The following is a 20,672-nucleotide window of genomic DNA, read 5'->3' on the forward strand; positions in this document are numbered from 1 at the left end:
TCTATCTATCTATCTATCTATCTATCTATCTATCTATCTATCTATCTATTTTCACCCTTCCCTATCACAAATGCCTTTTACCTCTGTTTCTTCTAATGGAAAAGAGGCTCTTAGTGTTTATTCACTTATTTCTCTCTATTTTTTTTCTACTTCTTGAAAGACTTAGGATTTACAGAGAGAAGAGAGAAGTGATACCATGTCATACCACGGGCTAAAGCCTCTTACGGAGTGCCATCTGGGAAACCTGTAAAGTACAGTTCAGTGCCACAGACCCTTAATTCAGACAGCATGAGGAAAATATGCACCTTGTGGGTTCTAGGTGACACTTTCTAGATAGAGGTGACAGTGTGACTTCTGTGGCCGCCTTAGAAGTCTGTGTAAGTTTCCTAGCTAGTGGTAAAGGGGTGTCGGCATCTTACCAAGTAAATGAAGGGGTCACTAGAAGTGAGACTGCTCGGCTTGTCTGTAGGTAATGTACGAGACTTGACAGATTCCCTGCGTTTACCAGTTAGCGTTGCTCATTCACAACATTTCTGGCGTGAGTGGCTAAGGCAGCATTCTAAGCTTTAGTTCAGGATGAACAGTGTTCATTTGGTTGGTTCCCTGGTTGGAAGTGTCTAGCAAATGGAAATGAGTGCAGGACGTATGGTGATGCTTCACTTGGCTTTGGAACTTTGACATAGTGTCAGGAGGAGGCTGCAAGTGTAGATGTTAACAACTAGTTGAATGTACTACAAGCCTTCCATCTGGGTGGCAGTTGACAGGTACATCTTGGTGGTAGAGAAGGAAGCATTTACTTTGATGCACCTCGATTTGGTACTTCAGATCTTTCCTTCTGTATGTATGTAATTTCAGGTTTATACTGTCCAGCAAATTCTGCTTGGATGTGGGATCATGTTTTCTGTTTCCTGATAAAGGCATTCTTTTTAGAATAAAAAAGTTGTGGGGCTTGGGGGGGATGGCTCGGTCAATAATGCATCTACTCTGCAAGCTTGTGGGCCTGAGTTTGAGTCCTAGTACCCATGCGAAAGCCTGACATGGTTACATCTGTAATCTTAGAGCAGAGACCCAGAGCTCGTTAGCCAACCATTCTAGTCAATTGTGGGCTTTGGGGTCAGGGAGAGGCCCTGCTTTTTTATGTTTTTATTTTATTTTTATTTTAATGAGATGGAGAACAAAGTGGAAGACACCCAGCTTTAAACTCTGGCCTTCACATGCGCACATATACGTGTGCACACACAAATACATACTCTCAGATATCATCCCCAAGTCTTCTAAATGTTCCCTTGATAGATGAGCGTACAGTTAAGTAGGTTTCCTTTTATAAAAATATGGACACACGACTAGTTTAGTTTTATGTGGCTTGAAGATAAGTTGCTGCCTCACGTGAACTCCATATGGTATGACATAAAATCAGAGCGGTCCTCTGAAGCTGGTAGGATGTGATGGGTGGGCCAGCAGGTGGGTCCCCCATCTCTGTGCCCCTCCCCTCCCATAGCCATTACTTTGTGCTGCCTCCCCTGGTCCTTTCTCCACAGCTTCAGCTCCGTGCCCAGCTTTGTAAAGGTGTTCTGCTCTGTTTGTGGGTCTTCTACATAGATGTCATTCCTGTCCAGCGCCACAGTGTCTGTGGATGGAACTTAACAGGGAGAGTGCCAGCCACTTCCTAGGCTTTTTCATGCGTGTATGTATCATTCTTTCGCTTCAGGCCACAAACACATAGCTAGAAGTTGTTATCCTGGTCCAGGAGGTTGGCGTTCAAGGGAAAGTCTGGCGATGGCTTCCTGTCAAGAGTCTAGGTTACAGCCCTTAGGACTCTCAGCTGTTCAGTCTGTAAAAAGGTACAGATCTGAACAGTTAAAGTTCTGCCAATGCTGCAAGCCTTGGACAGAGAGGTTAACTCCTGTAAGTCATACCTAAACCACTCTTGAACTTTCAAGATCCTCTTGTCTTTTAAATGTCAAGAAGTAGGAAAAGCAATGATGGAGTTTACGAAATGTTTGCTTAGGTCAGGTGCCTTGGTTGTGCACTCTGCTCTTGCCTCACTTGGTCGCTGCGAAGCAGTTGTTGGCCGTTGTAGCATCCTTCTCTTGCTGCTGGGAAGGAAATGGACGCCCAGCTGTCCCATAACTCCCAGGGTCACAGAGTCCGGCTGTTGAAGCACATGGGAACCCAGGCAGCTCTTGCTTCTGGCCCGCTTAGCTGGGGTTCCTATTGGCTGTTAGGCTCTCACCCAGGGCTTTGTTAAGACAACATCGATCCATTTATTCTGTGAAAGCATATTTTGTTGTCTATTGTTCTCTCTACGGAAAACTTGATTGTGGGGGATATGTAGAAAACAGACTGAGGGAACGCTTTCAGGGATATAGGTTTGGAAAAGACAAGGAGTTGACCTAGATAATTGGTTTCTTAGTTCTTCAAGTAGATTTACTGTTGTCTGTTTAACTGTGGGGCACAGATTGTGCGGTGCATTTTGGTGAGTGTTGTGCGTTCCATGTAGCATGGATGACTCTGCTGAGATACCATAGACCCAAAAGGAGGCTGATAATATATTCAGTCATCTGACTTCTGCTATGCTATTTGTGGAATTCTTCTGTCTGCTCAATTGTTTGCAGGGAGCAGGCATGCTTTCAGGAAACTCGCTCCTGTGCTCTGCCAGGATCTGCACGCACTGCTTGTAATGTTCCAGTTGCCAGGACCCAGGCCTGTTGTCAGAGATGAAAAGGCAATGCATGGGATTTTCTGTTGGTCGCTTATGTCCACAGGCTTCACTTGGAGAGTGAGTTCCAGAACTTGCTGCTGCTAACTGCCCTCTGCCCATTCTAAGCCACAGCTGGACAAGGGTGGGCTCTTCCAGCAGCCCCATCTTGCTTACAGAATCTGCTCTTAGGTCGTCATGAACAAATATCCCCTGCCTTTGTTGCCACGCTTGATTTTGTAAGAACATTTATTATTATCTTAAAAATTGTAATTCCACTGTTAATATGCTGAAAGAGTAGAACCTTTGAGTTATTTTGAAAGTGTAAGTTAGAATATTCAGTTGTGCCAGGCGTGGTGACACAGGCCTTTACTCCCAACATTAGGGGGGTAAAGGGAGGAAGATCTCTGATTTAAAGGCCAGCCTAGTCTACATAGTGAGTTCCAGAATAGCCAGGGCTATGTAGAGAGACCTTGTCTCAAAAAACAAAACAAAACAACAATGTATGTGTGTGTATGTATGTATATGTAGGTTTGTGTGTATGTATGCATTGAACTGTGGCCTGAGGCTGTTGCTCATTGCTGGACTGCTTGCTTAGCATGTTCAAGAGCCTGGGTTCAAGCTCAGGACCCCTCCTTCCCCCCTCCACCATTGTGATTGTGCATTTCTAAGGATCTTTCATCATTATGTCAGCAGTTCTAGGCCATCTTTAGAGTCTGTCAAAATGGAGAATTTAAATAGTTATATGAGTAATATTTTTGAAAAATTATTTTTATTTTGTGTGTATAAGTGTTTGCCTGCATGTGCCATGTACATGTCTGATGCGTACAGTAGCCAGATGAGGTCATTGGATCTCCTAGGACTGGAGCTATAGATGGTTATGAGCTGCTTTGTGGGTGCTGGAAATTTAACCCAGGGAACTCTGAAAGAGCAGCCAGTGCTCTTAACCACAGAGCCATCTTGTTAGCCTAAAGAACATTTTTTAGTGATACCTTGTAATGTATTAAGGCACGTATATATCGTGTTATTCCCTACTGTCACATTGTATTTATATATTTCTGTGGAGCTGTGCATTAGGCCTGGGTCGTCCAGTGTGCTAAGCACTAGGTCCATGTCATGTGTAGAATCCTACCATGGGTATAATTAGAATTAGTGATATTCATTTAACATGTAGTCACTTCTGAGCAGCTGTTGCTGGGATGCGAGGAGGAAATTCTTCCACATGTGCTTGATAGGTTCCGAAGTAAGGAGTATAGAACTTCGCTGAGAAGCTCTGCAGATGGTACCACACTGGTATGTTCCTAGGTTGCTGTCTTGGGCCTGCTCCAGAGGAGGTTCCTCTGCCTGTCCCTGCCCTATGTGCCGAGGGGCTGTGTGCAGAGGAGGCGCCTGGAGCTTCTCACTGTTCCACTGGGCATAGGCCCTGCAAAGCTTTTCTCTCTCCGTTTTCATTTTGTCTTTCTTTTTTCTCCCATTTTTTTTACCCGCCCTCCTCCCTCCAACTCCCAAATAGAATTGGAGATGTGGAGGTGGCAGATGGGCAGAGGTAAAGAAACCAGAGTGAAGATGATGGGGGCAGGGGCGTCTGTTACTGTCTTTGAGGCTTTCATGTGAGCAAGCATGGTAGATAGTGTCCCCCTTTAGTAAGTAGGTCTAACCGTTTGCAGCACTTAGAGAGCTATCCCTCTCTGTTAAGAATGTGATGCTTAAAATCATTTAGCCCAGCTGTAACAGTTATTAATTGATTGGCTAGAAATTAGCTGGCTGTTGGGCGATGTTGTGCCAGCAGTAGGGACACTGAGTGTGCAATTTGGTTGGATTGTTATATTTCATGCTATTATGTATTTCTCTGCTTTAGGGATATTATTACAGACTTCAATATTAGGTGATCCAAGTGGTTCACACATTATAATTGAAAATATTGAAATGATTTAAGATGGGTCAAAACTGCAACCAAATGTTAAACTCTTAAGAATGGTTGCCTCTAAATTTTTTTTTTCCAGGTGTGATGGCACATGCCTTTAATCTATGTATTCAGAAGGCAGAGCCAGCTGGATTTCTGTGAATTTGAGGGCAGCCTGGCCTACATAGCGTGTTTTCAGGCTATCTAGGCTACAAAGTGAGACCCTTACTGAAATAAATACATAAATGAACAGAAAAGAAAGCAAAGAAAGAAAAATAATGCTCGCCTGTGAGGGCTGAGCTGATAGTGCTTGCCTGGCATACACAAAGTCCTGTTTTCAACACCCAGCAACCAGTAAGCCAAGTATGGTGCCACATGCCTGTAATCCCAGCACTCGGGGAGGCAGAGGCAGGCAGATCTCTCTGAATTTGAGGCCAGCCTGGTGTGCAGAGTGAGTCCAGGACAGCCAATGCCACACAGAGAAACCCTGACTTGAAAAGCCAAAAAGAAAAGAAGGAGGAAGAGGAAGAGGAAGAAGAAGAGAAGGAAGAGGAGGAGGAAAAGATGAAGGAGGAGGAGAAACCAGTGAAGGAAGTAGAGCTTTGTGATAGATACAGTGTACCTTATATCGTTAGCAAGTGGCATATGTAATTATGAATCCCAGTGGAATGGAAGATAATAGAAGGAAATAGACACAGTTATCACTGTGAACTGAACATATGTATTGACAATTAACCCCTCTTCAAAACCCCGACATTGTGCTTTAACACTGAAGTCATTTGGAAAACAAAACTGGAGCTTGAGCTCACCAGCGTTTAGGCAGGAAGCACCTGGGCCTGGGCATACCTTGGCTGGCCTGGCCCTGTTCTTTTCAAGATCATGACCATCAGTCAGAGAGGCCTCTTGCTGGGTGTGAGGAGGGGTGGATGGGTGGGTGTAGTAGGGAGGTACGGAAGAGGGCCGTTGACTCTTGCTGATAGAAGCTTGGGCAGCCCCTTGATGGCCACAAGCACGGTAGCTTTCTGCAACTGGCTTCTCCAGGAGCTGACCTGGACTACTCTCATGTGCACATCATTCTAATGTGCATGCACGTGGAAAACACGAGTATAGCTTGTGTGAAGAGGGGCCGTGCAGAGAGAAGTCTGTAAAATAATCAAGGCAGAGAGTAAAGCAAGAGTAGTATGTCCCCTTGCATCTGTAAAGATTTGAAAGCGTGTATTAATAGTTTACTGAGCAGGTGGCTGATGGTGTCCCTAAACAAAGGGAATCACTAATTACAAATCTGTGATGACACCAGAGCATAAAGGAACAAATCAAGACACATTTCAATATATAGTCATCGTAAGACTGTGAACTAAAATTCTTTGATTTATCTGGTAAGACTGTTTTTTTGTAAAACTGCATATGTTTAAATGATTCAGGAATGTATACTTGCTTTCTCATTGGTTCAGAACATGTGTGTACACACATGCACAAATACGCTGTACAGACACATACATGCTCTGCATATACTGTATATACATATACATGCTCTACATACGCACACGCACTGCATGTATCCGATACACACACACACATACACACACACACACACACACACACACACGTATACACACACACATATATATATATATACATTGAGCATATGTGTGGGTTTATCTTTTCACCCAGGACAGTGTGTAGAGCAGCTGAGCAGCATACAGGACTTTATTTCTCTAAACTTTTTATTTGACTGACGCTCAAATCCCCTTCCCTGTTGCAAGCCATTAATAGATTGATCTTCCCACGGCATCCCTTCCCTAATAATGTAATTTCCCCCTCACCATAGACCGGTACCTGTGAGTGCTTACCTCTGAGTCTTTCATGAACCCACCTTTTCTATTGCTGTTGTGCGCACGAACCTGTGCTCCTGGGAGCGTGTTTCTCCTGTGAGCACATGCGTGGTGTACCCTTGTGTTTTCTTGATTTGCCTAAAAAGTAGATCACTTATTCTAAAACATAGGAAGCATGCCTTTGACATAAAAAATATTTTAGGAATTCCTATTGCTAATTTTAAAACTGAAATAATGAACCAGAACAAAAGCAGGAGTCCAAAAATATTCCAAAGTCATTACTAAGTTGCTCAATGAATCAATTATAGACTAAGAATTGTCCTAGAGAAACGGAAGCAAATCCACGGTGTTCACCTCAGAAACAATAAACACATTTTTTGCTTAGTCACTTTGATAAAATCATTTTTTTAATGCCAGGATTTATTGGTTTTTCTTCTGCATAGTTTTTGCCACTGTAGAGAAAACAGGGATTAATAACCTCAGTTCTCAGTGAGAGGAGGAAACGTGTCTAAAACCGTGGGGCTGCCTGGTGGCTCTAGAAGGGTAATAAAGCAAACAGAACGCGAAGCCAGCATGCCAGGGTTGCCACGGGAGTGCTTCCCACTGGAGTACCTCTGTTGAAGAAGCAATCACGAGAATGGAAGTGTCCCTTGAAGGGCTAAAATCTCAAAAGATAATGAAATTCTATAACTCTCCGAAGAGCCTAGGAGCCCTTGGAGTCCACGCGTTAATATATATACTGTGATAACACTTGTGAAAATATTCGGATTCTCCAAATTTTACTTACAAAAATCTATTTTTAAGATTTTTAATTGTGTGTGTGCCTGTGAATCAGGTGCTCCTGGAGGCTGGCGGCCATGGTCCCCTGCAGCTGGGGTCAGGTGGTTGTGGGCGTGTGGCGTAGGTGCTGAGAACTGCTTGTCTGGAAGGGGAGACAGTGCATGCACCTGATCCTTGAGCCATCTCTTCGTCCCCACCCCCTAATTTCAGTTTTCATTTGTTTTTGTTTTGAGACAGAGTCTCAAAACTGTAGCCCTGGCTAGCATGGAACTCTCTGTGTAGACCAGGCTGGCCTCACAATCACAGAAATCCTCCTGTCTCTGCCTCCCAGAGCATTGGGATTTAAGGCGTGCACCACCAATCCTGGCTTTTTTTTTTTTTTTTTTTTTTAACTGTAATTCCTCACCCCATGGGATAATTTTATCTTCAGAGTTAAGTCAGAAGGTTGTCTGTCATCTGTTAATATTTGGTCAGCAGCCAGTGGTACATGTTAAATCCAGCAGTTTGAAGAGGTTCGTTGCACTTGGTGATAACAGCGTCACATATTTCTCTTGTTCTTAGCTTCATGGACTGTCCCAAGAACCACTTACTTTCATGTTTTCCCAAAAAGAAAAGTTATAAACTACAAAAGTATTGGAGTTTAGAGTGTTTGGAGGGTCCTAAGTATATTCTCCCTCCCTTCCTCCCTCTCTCTCTTCCTTCCTTCTTTCCTCCCTTTCCATCTCCAGCTCCCTGTGTTTTTTCATTGTGAAAAATTACAAACATGCAGAGAGATTTGAAGGATAGTGCAATGAGTGTCTGTGTGCATTCTGTCCATCCAGCCATCATCTGTACATTTATCTCTTCTCCACTGTCTCTGGTGTGTGTGTGTGTGTATAGGATAAATCATTCCACAGTAAGTGGCAGATAGGATTCTTCATCCGTAAAGAACATTGTCTTAAAAACAGACTGCCCTGTGTCACCACAGAAACACACGTGGTGCTGTATTAAACCTTAAATTCATGCCTGGTCTCTTCTCACTGTCAGTTTTTACGTCGTCCCCAAATACCCTGCTGAGCTTTGGTTTTCCCCAAGCAGAACCTAATCCAGTTCAGAATGTAACCAAGTCCACTCATTGCTTCTGCTTTCTACCTTTACTCCTTTGAACGTTCCTAAGAGTCCAGATCTGCTGTCAGAGTCTTTGTGCTTGTCCTGCTGGCTTTGGGGCATCTTCTGTTGATTGATATTTCCCCAGAAGAGTTTGGAAGTTGTTAGATGAATGAAGTTGATCATGGCCCAAGAGGCACTTGGCCTCTTGGAGACCTTATTGCTCCATGGACGTTTTCACTGCGTCTTCCGGCAGTCAGTTTAGTCCACACAAACCATACTACAGATCACAAGGAAAAACAAACAAAGGCCCCAGCTGACTTGGAGGGCACTTGCTGTTTACCAGTATGAGGTCTGCTTTTACCTCCTGGGAGAAGTCAGTCTTTGTTTCAGGCACAGGCATGGGGAAGATGAGGCCTGAGGCGTTAATTTAGTCACCTGGACAAATAGGAAGCCTTTGGCAAAATTCCTCGTTTCTTGCTCTTTGCTGGAGAAGTTAACTTGCATTTCTTGCATACTTGACTAATTTCATTTTGAACATTCCTGTTTTTCTTTATAATCTTCATTTGTTCTCTTTGCCTACTTTTCCAACCCTGAAATTCTTCATAGTGTCTTTAGTTTCTCCTCAACCATGTCTTTTCTCTCTGCTGCCTGGAACAATGGCAGAACCCTGTCTTTCCCCACAACTCACTGTGAGTATAGGAGCTTCATTCTCACCTTGACCAAAGGACTGTGGAGGAGAGAGTCATTTACAGGGGTGTAATACACAACCAGAGCTTTTAGTCAGTGTGTTCAATGATTAGGCAACAACACTACTCTGTATGAATAAGAGCTTATAGAGCAGACAGCTCTCTCCGTGTGAAGTTTTGGACATCTTGAAACTTTGTACACCAGGCTGGCCTTGAACTCACCGAGATCCACCTGCCTCTGCCTCCCAACCACTGGGACAAAAGGCGTGTACCACCACCACCTAGCTCACATTTTTTTTTTTAACAACTATATTTTACGCATCAATAGCCACAGACAACTTACATTTGCTTGTTAATACAATTTTGCCTGATTTCATACCAAGAAATGAAATATTCCCATTTCTGATGACACGAGAAATAGCAGTTCTGTTTTTAATGTAAATCTACAAACTTCAGTGTAAGAATTGTGAGTCAGAAAGACACTAGTACCCAAGAAATGGAGAGGTAGCCTAAGATATCAAGAACTACAGAGTAAATCTTAGTTTGAATATAAGGTCAGAAAAAAACCAAAAACACCAACACTGGGATTCTGTCTTCTGGTACAGCATGGTGCTGCTGGAGGTGGAGTATTGATTAATGGCCTTGAGTCAAGTCCTGCACCATTTTCAAAGGACACTCCCATCCCTGAAGATGCTGCCTAGGAATGAGGGGTATTATTTCATTATATTAATAGCTAATATTTCAGTAGAGAAAGAACATATTTAAGAGACTGGAAGCATCAAGGAAGGAGAGAAAAGGGAGACCTGGTGACCAGACTTTGCAGTTAACAAATCAGGGCAATTTTATTAAGGTAACAGTGGGTTTCAAGTGACAACTATCAAAGATAGTTACTTTTTAATTCATTTTGTAGACTTTTCATAGTGTTTTACTGGTTTATGACATGATAATCTTGTTAGCCTTATCTTTTTGTATTATGATATATATGTGTATATACTTAATTAAATATATACCTCTTCATAATGCCAGGAATTAAACTTGGTACCCTGGACATGCTAGGCAAGCACTCTCCTGTCAACCTTGCCAGCTAGAGTGTGACCCTTTGTAAAATGGATTTTGTGTAAGTGCGGTCGAAATAACAATTACCTTTTTCTAATTTTGTGCATCTTATCAGCTGTGGATTTGGATACCAGATAACAAGGTTTGTTTTGTTTATTCAGCAAAAGTTTAATGAGTGTCTTTATATGCCAGGCATAGTAATACAGAGTAAAGAGGAAAGAAATAGCCCTGTCATGGAAGCTTTTACCATTTAGGAAAGGAAAGAGATTTAATTACTGTGCAGATACATTACAGTAGATAATAGCAGGGCTTATGGGCCCTTGTGAGCAAATGAAGTACAGCTTGTTAGGTGAAGAGGGGCTGGAGGGATGCCTTAGTTTTGAATTGAGTTGCAGACAACTTCCATGAAGATTTCGTAGGTATTCTTAGAAAGGCACTTCAAAGAGTGGCATTTGTGTAAGATGTAGATGGAAACATTCCTGTTTCCTGGTTCCTATTATTTGATAAGCGCGTTTATCAAGAGCAATAAGAGAATCTGAAGTTTTCCCATACAGGAGCCTCGTTATACTCAACTTACTGTGGCTGCCACTCTAAACTTGGTGTCATGGTGCTCATAGATTTTGGGAGTAAGAATTAGAAACACGGGGCTGGAGAGATGGCTCAGAAGTTAGGAACACTCACTGTTCTTCTAGAGGTCCTGAGTTTAATTCCCAGCAGCCACATGGTGGCTCATAACCATCTGGTGCCCAGGCAGGCAGAATGCTGTATAAATAATAAATCTTAAAAAAAAAAAAAAAAAAAAAGAATTAGAAACCCAAGGTGGACATGCCTTCTGGGTTCCATGACAGCTGGATCTCAGTTAGGCCAGGCCTGGTTCAGGTCTCAAGATGTAACCTGGGGCTGTAAGCTAGAACCCCAGAACACATCCTTTCCCCACAGCTTTGGCAGCTGGGATTAAAAACCAGTTGTCTTAAGGAGGCTGTCTTTCACTTTGTGTATCCTCGTCCGTGTGTGTGTGTGTGTGTGTGTGTGTGTGTGTGTGTGTGTGTGTGTGTGTGAGCCTCCTGCGAGGGCTGGCCAGTGGAGGGAACCTAGACGAGCCCGGGAGACTGGAAGCTGTAGTCTTCTCTGAGCCATATTCTTCACACACTGACGTGTAGACAATGGAGGTATTACTAGAAAAGGTTATTGTTGAGAAACAAGTGATTCAGGATGAGACTTAAGCAGATATTTTTTAGTTCACGAAAGCCGGAGTCCTAATGCTATATCCACGGGATCTAGCGAGACATTTCGAAGAACTTTTTGATAAATGGTTGCTGACCACCACCCCTGTTTTAAATAATTTAAATTAATGATTATTCATATATTGTGCTCACTAATCAATTAATGGTTAAGAAGAGTTTGCTTCTGGCTAGACTTGTTTCTTTGGGCAAGTGTTTTAATGTTTCTTAGTGCCAGTTTCCTTCATCTTTTGAGGTTTTGTTATGCTTTGGATGGTGTGGTACTTAGTATGTGGCCAAGGTTGGCCTTCGACCCCTGGACGTGCCCCTGCCTTCGTTTCCTGATTTGGGGGTATGTGCAGCCACCTGCTTCCAATTCCTTTTTTGTTGAATGATGATAATAGTTGTTAAGATCAATTTAATTATTAATGACTATTTTCTTGTATTAATGATTTTTAATGAATTAGGAATCTGGCTTTAAGATGAATCTCCTGTTCCAGTTTTCTGGTTTATCACGAAAGGAGAATTAAAACTGTACTCCCCACAGAAACATGTCTTTTTAACTTACCTTTTAAATTCTGGAAGTAACTTAAAAGACAGATATGCTTTTTGTTTCTTCAAAGTTAGGAATATATCATGTATAACTCTTTCTGCTTTGTTGGTCTGAGACAAGGTCTTGCTGTATTGCTCAAACCCAGGCAGGCTGCCCTGGAGCTCATGATCCTACATCAGCCTCCCGAGTGCTGGGATGGCAGGCATATAGCACCATGTTCCTTGTGTGGAACTCTTGCTTGACTGTCTAATCAGAACTCTGCCTAGAGGAAGTAGCCCGTGGAGCCACTCAGGGATTGAGTTATAATTAACCAGGTACCTTTGAAAGCTCAGAGTGCTTTGGCCTTTTATTGAGAGATGTGGCAAGCTTTGGTGGCACGGTTCCAAGAATTAGCAAATTTTAAAGTGTGTTAGCTATCTACTTTGCCTATGAAATTCCAATGTTGTATTTGTAGAGAAAAAATATGAATGTATCTAGAAATAGACGTTTTTATTTCGCCCCAGACCAGGTTTCTCTGTGTAGTCTTGGCTATTCTGGAACCCTCTCTGTAGACCAGGCTGGCCATGATGTCAGAGATCCGCCTGCATCTGCCTCCCGAGTGCTGGGATCAAAGGTGAGAGCCATGGTCACGGGATTAGAAATAGAGTTTTTGTTTTGTTTTGTTCTTTTAAAGGAGTCTCTTCAAATGGCTCTACAAATGTGGTGGGCTGTGATCTGTGAAGAACCCTTGGGCCACCAGGAATCAAGAGCTACAGGCAGAGCCGTTGGCTGCAATGCTTTAGTGTGTGAGGTCTCGGGTTTGGTCCCCAGCACCGAGGCTGGGGCTGGATCCCAGTAGCCTGGAAGGTAATGGGTTATATAGTCTTTGTGGAGAATGGACAGTGCTTGAGCTCAGTCTTTACTAAGACATCTCTCCTGCAAGGCCTAATGGCCCAAACCTGTAATCCCAGCTCCTTGGAGGTTTCAGGTTGAAGGCTAGATTGCTAAATAATGAACAAATACTGTAGCTCAGGGTGTGATTAGTTTATGACTAGTGAGGTGCTAGGTTCAACTCCCAATAGTGTGGGGAGAAATGCAGTAGCAGAGACATCAGAAAACTTTGGTGTGCAGAAGTAGCTGATGGCATCTCATGCACCACCACTTCCAAACTTGCCTCTGGAAAAGGTGTTTAAACGTCAGGGATCAAACGTGATCATGCCACAAGGATTTTCTTTTAGATCCTCTTGGGAGATGATGTCACTAACATGCAGAGTGTAAAATGATGCAGTTGCATATAGATAATAAAAATGTGTGGTGTCCTTCTTGGACTATGTTTACACCAAGTTCCAGCACAAGTTCTTTGAATATAGTAGTTTGCTTCCTTTTCAGTTCTATGAAAGCGGTTTGGTTAACACTGTGCACTGCTGTCTAGTGTCGTATTGTGATAGGTGACCTTGCATTTGTATATGGGTGACCTTGTGTCTTGATTTCTTTTTTTTTTTAATTTTACTCATTTGTTTAATTATTTATTTATTGCGGTTTATTCCCTTTGTGTCCCCGCTGCAGCCCCCTCTCTCATCATCTCCAAGTCTCACCCACCCTCCCTCTTCTCCCCCTCTGCCCCTTCCCTAGTCCCCTGATAGGAGAGGATCTCCTCCCTTCTATGTGACCCTAGCCTATCAGGTCTCATCAAGGCTGGCTGCATCATCCTCCTCTGTGGTCCGACAAAGCTGCACCCCCCAGTGGGAGGTGATCAAAGAGCCAGCCACTGAGTTCATGTCAGAGACAGCCCATGTAACCCTTTCTAGGGAACCCACTTGGACACTAAGTGGGCGTCCTCTGAACAGGAGGTCTGGGTTATCTCCATGCAAGGTCCTTGGTTGGAGTATTGGTCTCTGCAGGGCCCCTTGGGCCCAGATGTTTTGGCTCTGTTGTTCTCCTCGTGGAGTTCCTGTCTTGATTTCTTTAAATATTTCTTATTGTTGCTACTTTTAATTGCCTGTGGTGATCAGTATTGACACATTGATGTTCTGTCAGTCTTAGCTAGGTCTTTGGGATTTCAATTTGAAGTAGTTGTTTTAATTTTTAGATAAGGATGTTACGAAGGGCTGGTTAGGAAGTTAGTCCAGAAGACAAGAACTGCCTGCGTTGGGGTTCTCAGTGGCCCCGCGTTTTGTTTAGCTCTCCCTCTTTGCCAGGCAATGAATGTACTGTCCAGCAGTGCACAGGGCTGTTGGCACTCTGGAGTCTGTGAAATGCCACTTTGGAGATCAGCTGTTTAGAGTAAATATGCTCCCATTTTGTTAGATTAGAGGATGTTTTTGATTATTCTTCTGGTACTCAATAGCTTTACTTTTGTGTGATTCTCAACAGACAGATTATTTGGTGTTTCGTCTGGTTATGGAATTTCTGTCCTTTGTGTCCATGCGGTTCCAGTGGTGCAGCCGAGAGGCATGTTCTGTGCAGAAGATTGAGAACATGGTGATCTAAATCAGTAAGTGTCTGACTCTGAAGGGAAAAAAGTAGTTAAACTACTTGGAGGTGGTAGAAAATGTAAATTATATTGAAACTATTAGAAGAATAAAGTACATAGAATTCACATTTCCTTAACCTGGGAGATTGTCTGCTTGCCTGACATATCTAAGTGTTGGTCTTAGATGCAGACACTGTTATTCTCTGCAGAGAGATTATACTTAGATCTGTCAAAGAAATATCTAATGGGAACTCAGTGTTAAAATCAGTTGGCTGGTTTGATTATAATTTAAAATAAAACCCCTTTTCTTCTGGGAAAATTAATGCATAAGACTAGATGTTACTTTTGAGTAGTTGAATCTGTGGCTTATTCTTTAATAACCCCCCCCCCAAAAAAAAAAAATTCAGCTTTTGTTAGAAATGGTGGGACAACTTCACCCAAATCAGGTATCTGCTTTCCTTGGGGTTCTAAGATAGCCTCGTAGGTTGAAGTTTCAGAACCACTAGGATCTCCAAGCCCCTCATACTTGTCCTTCTAAAGGGGGCGTCATCAGACAGCTTAATTGAATCTGACCATTAGCAACCCTGGGAGGGGGCAGCGTAAATTGACTTTGAAATTTATCTGGCAGTTGCAAATAAAAATCTGTGATTCTGTCGTGATAGAGGATGGCAGCAGTCAGGTGAATTGAACTCTGTTTACCTGCTGGGTGGAATGTACTTATTTACTCGGAGGTTATGGGAACGTTTATATAGCGAATTCCTTAGTGGGGACTCCAGATCTGCAGGGAAAGATGAGGTATTTAGGTATAGTTACCAGAGAATAGAAGCTGTGTTTATGAAGTTCTCAGGAACAAACGCATTCTGAGGTTAGTAAGGTACTAGAAGAGCATTTGTGAATATCACTGAAAGGCACTTCTAAAGTGATTTTGGTGTGTACCTCACAAAACATAAACCCTTTAGACAATTTGGGTTCCCAACAGTTGTATTTAAATACGAGTGATAACTCAGGAGCTCTACAGTGTGACAGCATGATGCCGGCGCCTTACTTTGGTCACTCTTGTGACAATGTCTCTTAAGTGAGGAATTACTGGTGAGGTGTAGCACCCTAGTGGACAGAAGACATCACCCCTGCTGCCATACTTGTCTGCCGCCCAGTGCACAGTGCAGGAACTAGCCTGTGCTTGGGGGTTGGATTGTTGTAGCCTTTCAGGTAGATGCCGCATGTGAAAGTCCCTGTCTCTGGTGTTTTTTATTTCCCTTAGTTTTTCCTATTTGTTTTTAAATCTTGAACTAGGCCTGTGTATTAGTAAGTCAGATGAGCTTCCCAGTCGGAGCCGCAAAGATTGTAGAGGGCCATCTGTGTAGTTCGTGATGTGCCGTGTTAAGTCAGCTTTGGGCTTTTAGCAGGGAAGATCCAGTTGTGAAGCATTATTAACAGAGGACTCTGGCTAACAGACTGCACGTCCGGCACAGTGTGTTAATTCCGAAGTGTGTAATAGCAGTTAATTGAAAGGATAGTATGTTGTCAAGGAAGCATTCTTGCTCTGACTTGGATAGATTAGAACAAAACGAAACAACAGTTTTCGCTGGGACTAGGCACACGGCCCCTTCCATCCCCGGTTCACAGTCTAGAATTCCTGGACACAATGTTTAGCAGCTTCAGGTTTCCCAGACGTGAGATGGGGCTGCAGCAACACACCCCAGCCTTTTCCAACACAGAATAATCATCTTTTATGAACGTTGGGGGACCATGTCCTGTTTGTTTCCCTTCATCTCTGTGGACATAAAACATATTAGATATGTGCTTTTATGAGCCTTTGTTTTAGCCAGATGGTTTATTGTTAGAAACTTGGAAACTTCATGGCTGTAAAAGTTCCCCAGAGGGGCTGGAGAGGTGGCTCAGTGATTAAGAGCAAGTGGGTGGCATCCTTGCCTGGCTAACATCAAGAGAGCCTCTAAGAAGACTTTCCTAATGCCTCACTCATTGATGGCTTTCTCGCTCTCTGATTGTCACTGAGTTTCCAGAGCATGAATATAGCTATTGACCCTACAGTAGTCTTATTTTGGCTTTTATTTTTTATTTTTATGTAGTTGGGTTTTTGTATGAGATTTTGGGGTTAGAGGACTCCTTAAGTTGACAATGGGCAGATGTTAGCTTTTAAAGGATTTTGTGTGATAACACTACTCACGTGTTCTTGTGAAGAAAGCAAGATTTTATGTTTTGTTTGCTTGTTTTTTACCCTACAAGAAGCCATGTGCTGGGCATGGTAGTATATGCTTTTATTCCAAGCACTCAGGGGCACAGAGGCAGGTGTATCTCTGTGAGTTCCAGGCTAACCCAGTCTACATATTGAGCCCCAGGGCAGCCAGAGCCACATAGACCCTAACTGAAAACACCAAGATGTGTATCAGGGGAAGCCTTGCATGTTTACACTTCACAGCCCTTGACCAGGTGTTGACATCAATGAGAAATTCTGAGATTCTTGGGAGGTTGTAAGTAAAATCCGTTATATTCTCATCTGTTAGTTTTTATCAAGTTGGGTTTTGCATTTGTTACTATCTCTCTAAATGTGAATAACATAACATTGTTGTTTGAGATTTGTAATTATGACATTGCAGCTTGATGAGTGTCACTGTCTATGGAGTGTTAGCATCATACTTTTGTAGGATTCATTGTAACATCTGCCATCACGTCCTTACACATTCCTCAGGGACAAATCAGCACTGCTGCCGTCAGTTTGGAGTAATTTGAAACAACAAGAAGTTAAAATTTAAAACCAAGTTAAAGAGATGGCAGCAGGGTGGCCTCTTGTTTCTGTGCCTCCTGAAATTCCTCAGAGTTTCTAGTGTTGGCTGAAAGTTCTTCTTTCAAAAACAAGACAGGATTTTGTCTTGTTTTCTCATCCTTGGTAGGCAGGCACACAGGGTCTGAGGGTAAAGGTTGGGACTTGAGGTCAGCCTCAACTATGTGCTGGTTCACTGCTAACTTGAGTGAGGAGACTGACAAGGAGAAAGAAAGAAGCAGCCCCGAACAAGCAAACAAGACTAAAACAACAGCAACAGCATTATCATGTAAAAATCTTTAGCAAGTAGGATAATAAAAAAGACGTTAGCAAACCCACTCATCTAGACCTTTTTCCAGCCCCAACTAGTTTGAGGTGAATTCCACGTTCCCATTTCATTCTGTAAGTATTAAGAAAGAGGCCTGGTGTGGTACTACACACTTTTAATCCCAGCCCTCCGGAGGCAAAGGCAGGTGGATCTCTGAGTTCAAGGCCAGCCTGCTCTACGTAGTGAGCTCTGAGGTCGTCAGGGGTGCATAGGGAAGCTCTTTCTCAGCAAACCAGCAGAATACTCTGCAGTGGTTCTGAAAGTCCAAATGCAAAGTGGAGAACAAAGTCTTGGTTCCCAGCCTCTGTGGTGCTGTATGCTCAGTGACAGAACTCTGATGCTCCTCCTGTGGAGTGCTGCCAGCTGAGCCTGTGGTGGAGGCACAGACATGCAACTAGGGCTCACACAAAATTCCAGGCCCTGCTGGAGGAAGTCTTGCCTTTTTGCTCAGCCTTGTGCCTGGAACATCATAATACTGACAAATAGTGAAAGTGGTTTCTCGTGAAGATGAGTCTATCAGCGACTGGTGTCATTTGGGAAAGTAAATCAAGGGCTCCACAGCTGAGAGCACTGGCTGCTCTTACGGAAGACCTGGGTTCAGCTCTCCTCACGCCCAACTGTCCCTCCAGCTGAGGGGGATCTGATACCTTCTGCTTTCCTGCAAGGCCACTAACCATGCACGCAATGCACATATATACTCTCAGGCATAAAATAAAACTCACACACACACAGAATTAATTAGTTAATTAAAAACAAAAAGAAAATGAATTGAGAATTTGCTTCAAAACGCAGTTTCAGAAACTTAGTAAGCTCCGCTTTGGACAGGGTCTGAAGTGTGGGGGTGCGGACACTGGTGGTCACCTGTTTTTTGTGACTGAGATAACAGTGAAGCTTGCAGGTCATCAGTTACTCCTTGGCATACGGCAGTATTGACTCTTAGCTTCTTGTTTTGCATTAGGAACCCGCTTGACAGTGTTTCTGTCTTATATATAGAAGGCAGGCTATGCTTTAAGTGGCCATGTTTGCATATTCAGAACACTTAAAATAACTTACCTTTTCTTAAGCCAGAGTGAGCTATTTATAATTTTTGTAATCAGTGACACTTTGATTTCCTTCACTGGGAAAATTAACGTGGAAAGACAGCATTTCAGTGTGTAATGAGTGGTTGGTCATCTTTGTACGTTTATTAGTTGCTATGCAAGCCAACAATAAAACTATCATCAGAGACGGTAGAATGAGAGATTTTAGTTGCTCAAAGTTAAGGCAAATGACTTGGTGACTTTAATATACACATAATATACTTTTGAATGAACACAAGGGTATTCCCCTCCACCTTGCCATGCTGTGTATAGCCTGGGGCATGGAGGTGTTTTTTTTTTTTTTGTTTTTTTTTTTTTTTTTTTAGATAGGGCTTTGTGTGGTTGTACATGCTGACTTTGAACTGAATGGTGAAGGCTATCTTCCAAGTATTGATCCTGCCTCCACCTACCAAGTTTTGAGATTACTGCAATGGGTTATCTACTTGGCTTGAGTCTTTCTCTGCTACTGTCTCCAGTAAACTAAAATGACAGCAGAAACTGTTGTCATTGACAACATGAGCTACCGATAGGCAGACAGTGTGAGAACTCCATCAAGCAATGAGGTGTTTGTCTAGACCCATTCTTGGAAAAGGAGACTGCCAGGGACCTAGAAAGGTTGTGTACAACCACATGAGAATTATTTTTCAGTGATTTTGAGAGGCTTGACTTTCTCCTCTCCTGTCATGTGCTAAATGCATTTAATTAATATTTCCAAGACACTGGATTTCTCCCGTACTTCTCTTAAGTATGATTAAAGTGGAAGATGGTGGCAGTCTAGACAGTAGGTGGGTAGAAAACTTTCAGTTTACGCAAAACTTTTAGAAGCCAGGTAATTGTTCTAACTATTTTTGGTAATTTAGTCTTGCATGGTATTATATTTTAGCTAAAAGAAGGAGTAATAAGGCTGGCAAGATGGTTCAATAGTTAAAGGCACTTGCTGCCTCGACTGACAACTGAGTTCTATCCTCAGGCCCTACATGATGGAAGGAGAGAATGACAAGTGCAGATTGTCCCCATGCATGAGTATGTACACAGACACACACACACACACACACACACACACACACACACACACACACACACGAATTACCATACAGTATTTACTTTCTAAAATGCTACTTAAAAGTATTAAGAGACTTATAAAAGACTTCCCACATTGTGTAGTAGTATCTGTTAACTGTTTGGCCTACTGGTTAAGGGCATATGGACTGGGAACCATACTGTCTGCCTTGAATCCCAGCTCAGCTGCTGAGGAGTTCTGTGGACCAGAGTAAGCTGGTCGGACTGTATTAGCCAAGCCACTGCTAACAGTCATAGCTAGACCATCGACTGCTTCTAGCAAAGCTTACTTAAATAGCAGTATGTTCACTTGATGTTATCTTTACTTATTACTGTAAGAGCTGGGACTACATAAGTTTTTTTTGTTGTTGCTGTTATTACTTCACTAATTGTTGATCTTGGGAAAAGTATTCTAAATGTATAAGGCCTCTGTCTTTACTTTTGAATAGTACATCATAGGCTTCTGATAAGAAGTCAGTGAGATTATTTTTGAATTGTTGGACTCCTTTGAAAAACCGCAAACCATGTTCCTTAAACATTTCCCCTTGGCCCCACCCCTGATTTGCATAGTTAGGTCTTGTGAACAGATGTGTGGGTGTCTACTCTATAATGGCAGTGGGTAGGTGACTTGACATTTTTAATCTGAGGGCAAATTTCTCTCTTTTTTAACTTTTAGAAATATTTTTATACAGCACCTACAATGCTTAGGATGACATTTTAAAAACGTATTGCGCTGACAGGTCTGACTAAATGACTGCATATTCAATTGTTAATATAAGTTATTTGGGTGAATTCTGACCTAGTGGGTGGCCCCTGTATTCGAGGCCCTAGGTATGAAGTGGACACAGTTTTAGGCTGTGTCACTGACACAGATCTTCTAGGAAAGAGATAGCTGAAGGGAATCAATCCGTTTTAGTTGATCGCTTGTGGTTCCAACGTAGGGTGAAATTTTCTGCTTCTTATCAAAGACCCAGTGCACGATTTTGGCTCTGGTGCCTAGGCTAGCATCAGTCTGTTGCATGGGAGGCAAACTTATCAGCATTAGTTGTAGAGCGAAGCACTATCAGACATGTTATTTTCTTGGCAAACAAAAAGATCCAAACCCCACACTTTCCTGCCTGTTTAATTTGGGTCTATCAGCTCCAGTGGTAGCAG

General features: G+C 42.7%; 1 protein-coding gene across 4 annotated transcripts in view; it reads left to right on the plus strand.

Annotated features, from left to right (window-relative positions):
• Positions 1-14,169: 14,169 nt before the first annotated feature.
• Positions 14,170-20,672, plus strand: part of Ncoa2 (nuclear receptor coactivator 2) — a 230,404-nt gene continuing 223,901 nt past the window's right edge. For all 4 annotated transcript variants that reach the window (XM_055603145.1, XM_055603146.1, XM_055603147.1 and 1 more), the window contains exon 1: positions 14,170-14,290. The gene's annotated coding sequence lies outside the window, so the exon portion shown is untranslated. The remainder of the gene's footprint in view (positions 14,291-20,672) is intronic.

This window comes from Psammomys obesus, unplaced genomic scaffold (assembly GCF_907164565.1).
Source record: "Psammomys obesus unplaced genomic scaffold, mPsaObe1.curated_primary_1811, whole genome shotgun sequence".
Lineage (NCBI taxonomy): Eukaryota > Metazoa > Chordata > Mammalia > Rodentia > Muridae > Psammomys > Psammomys obesus.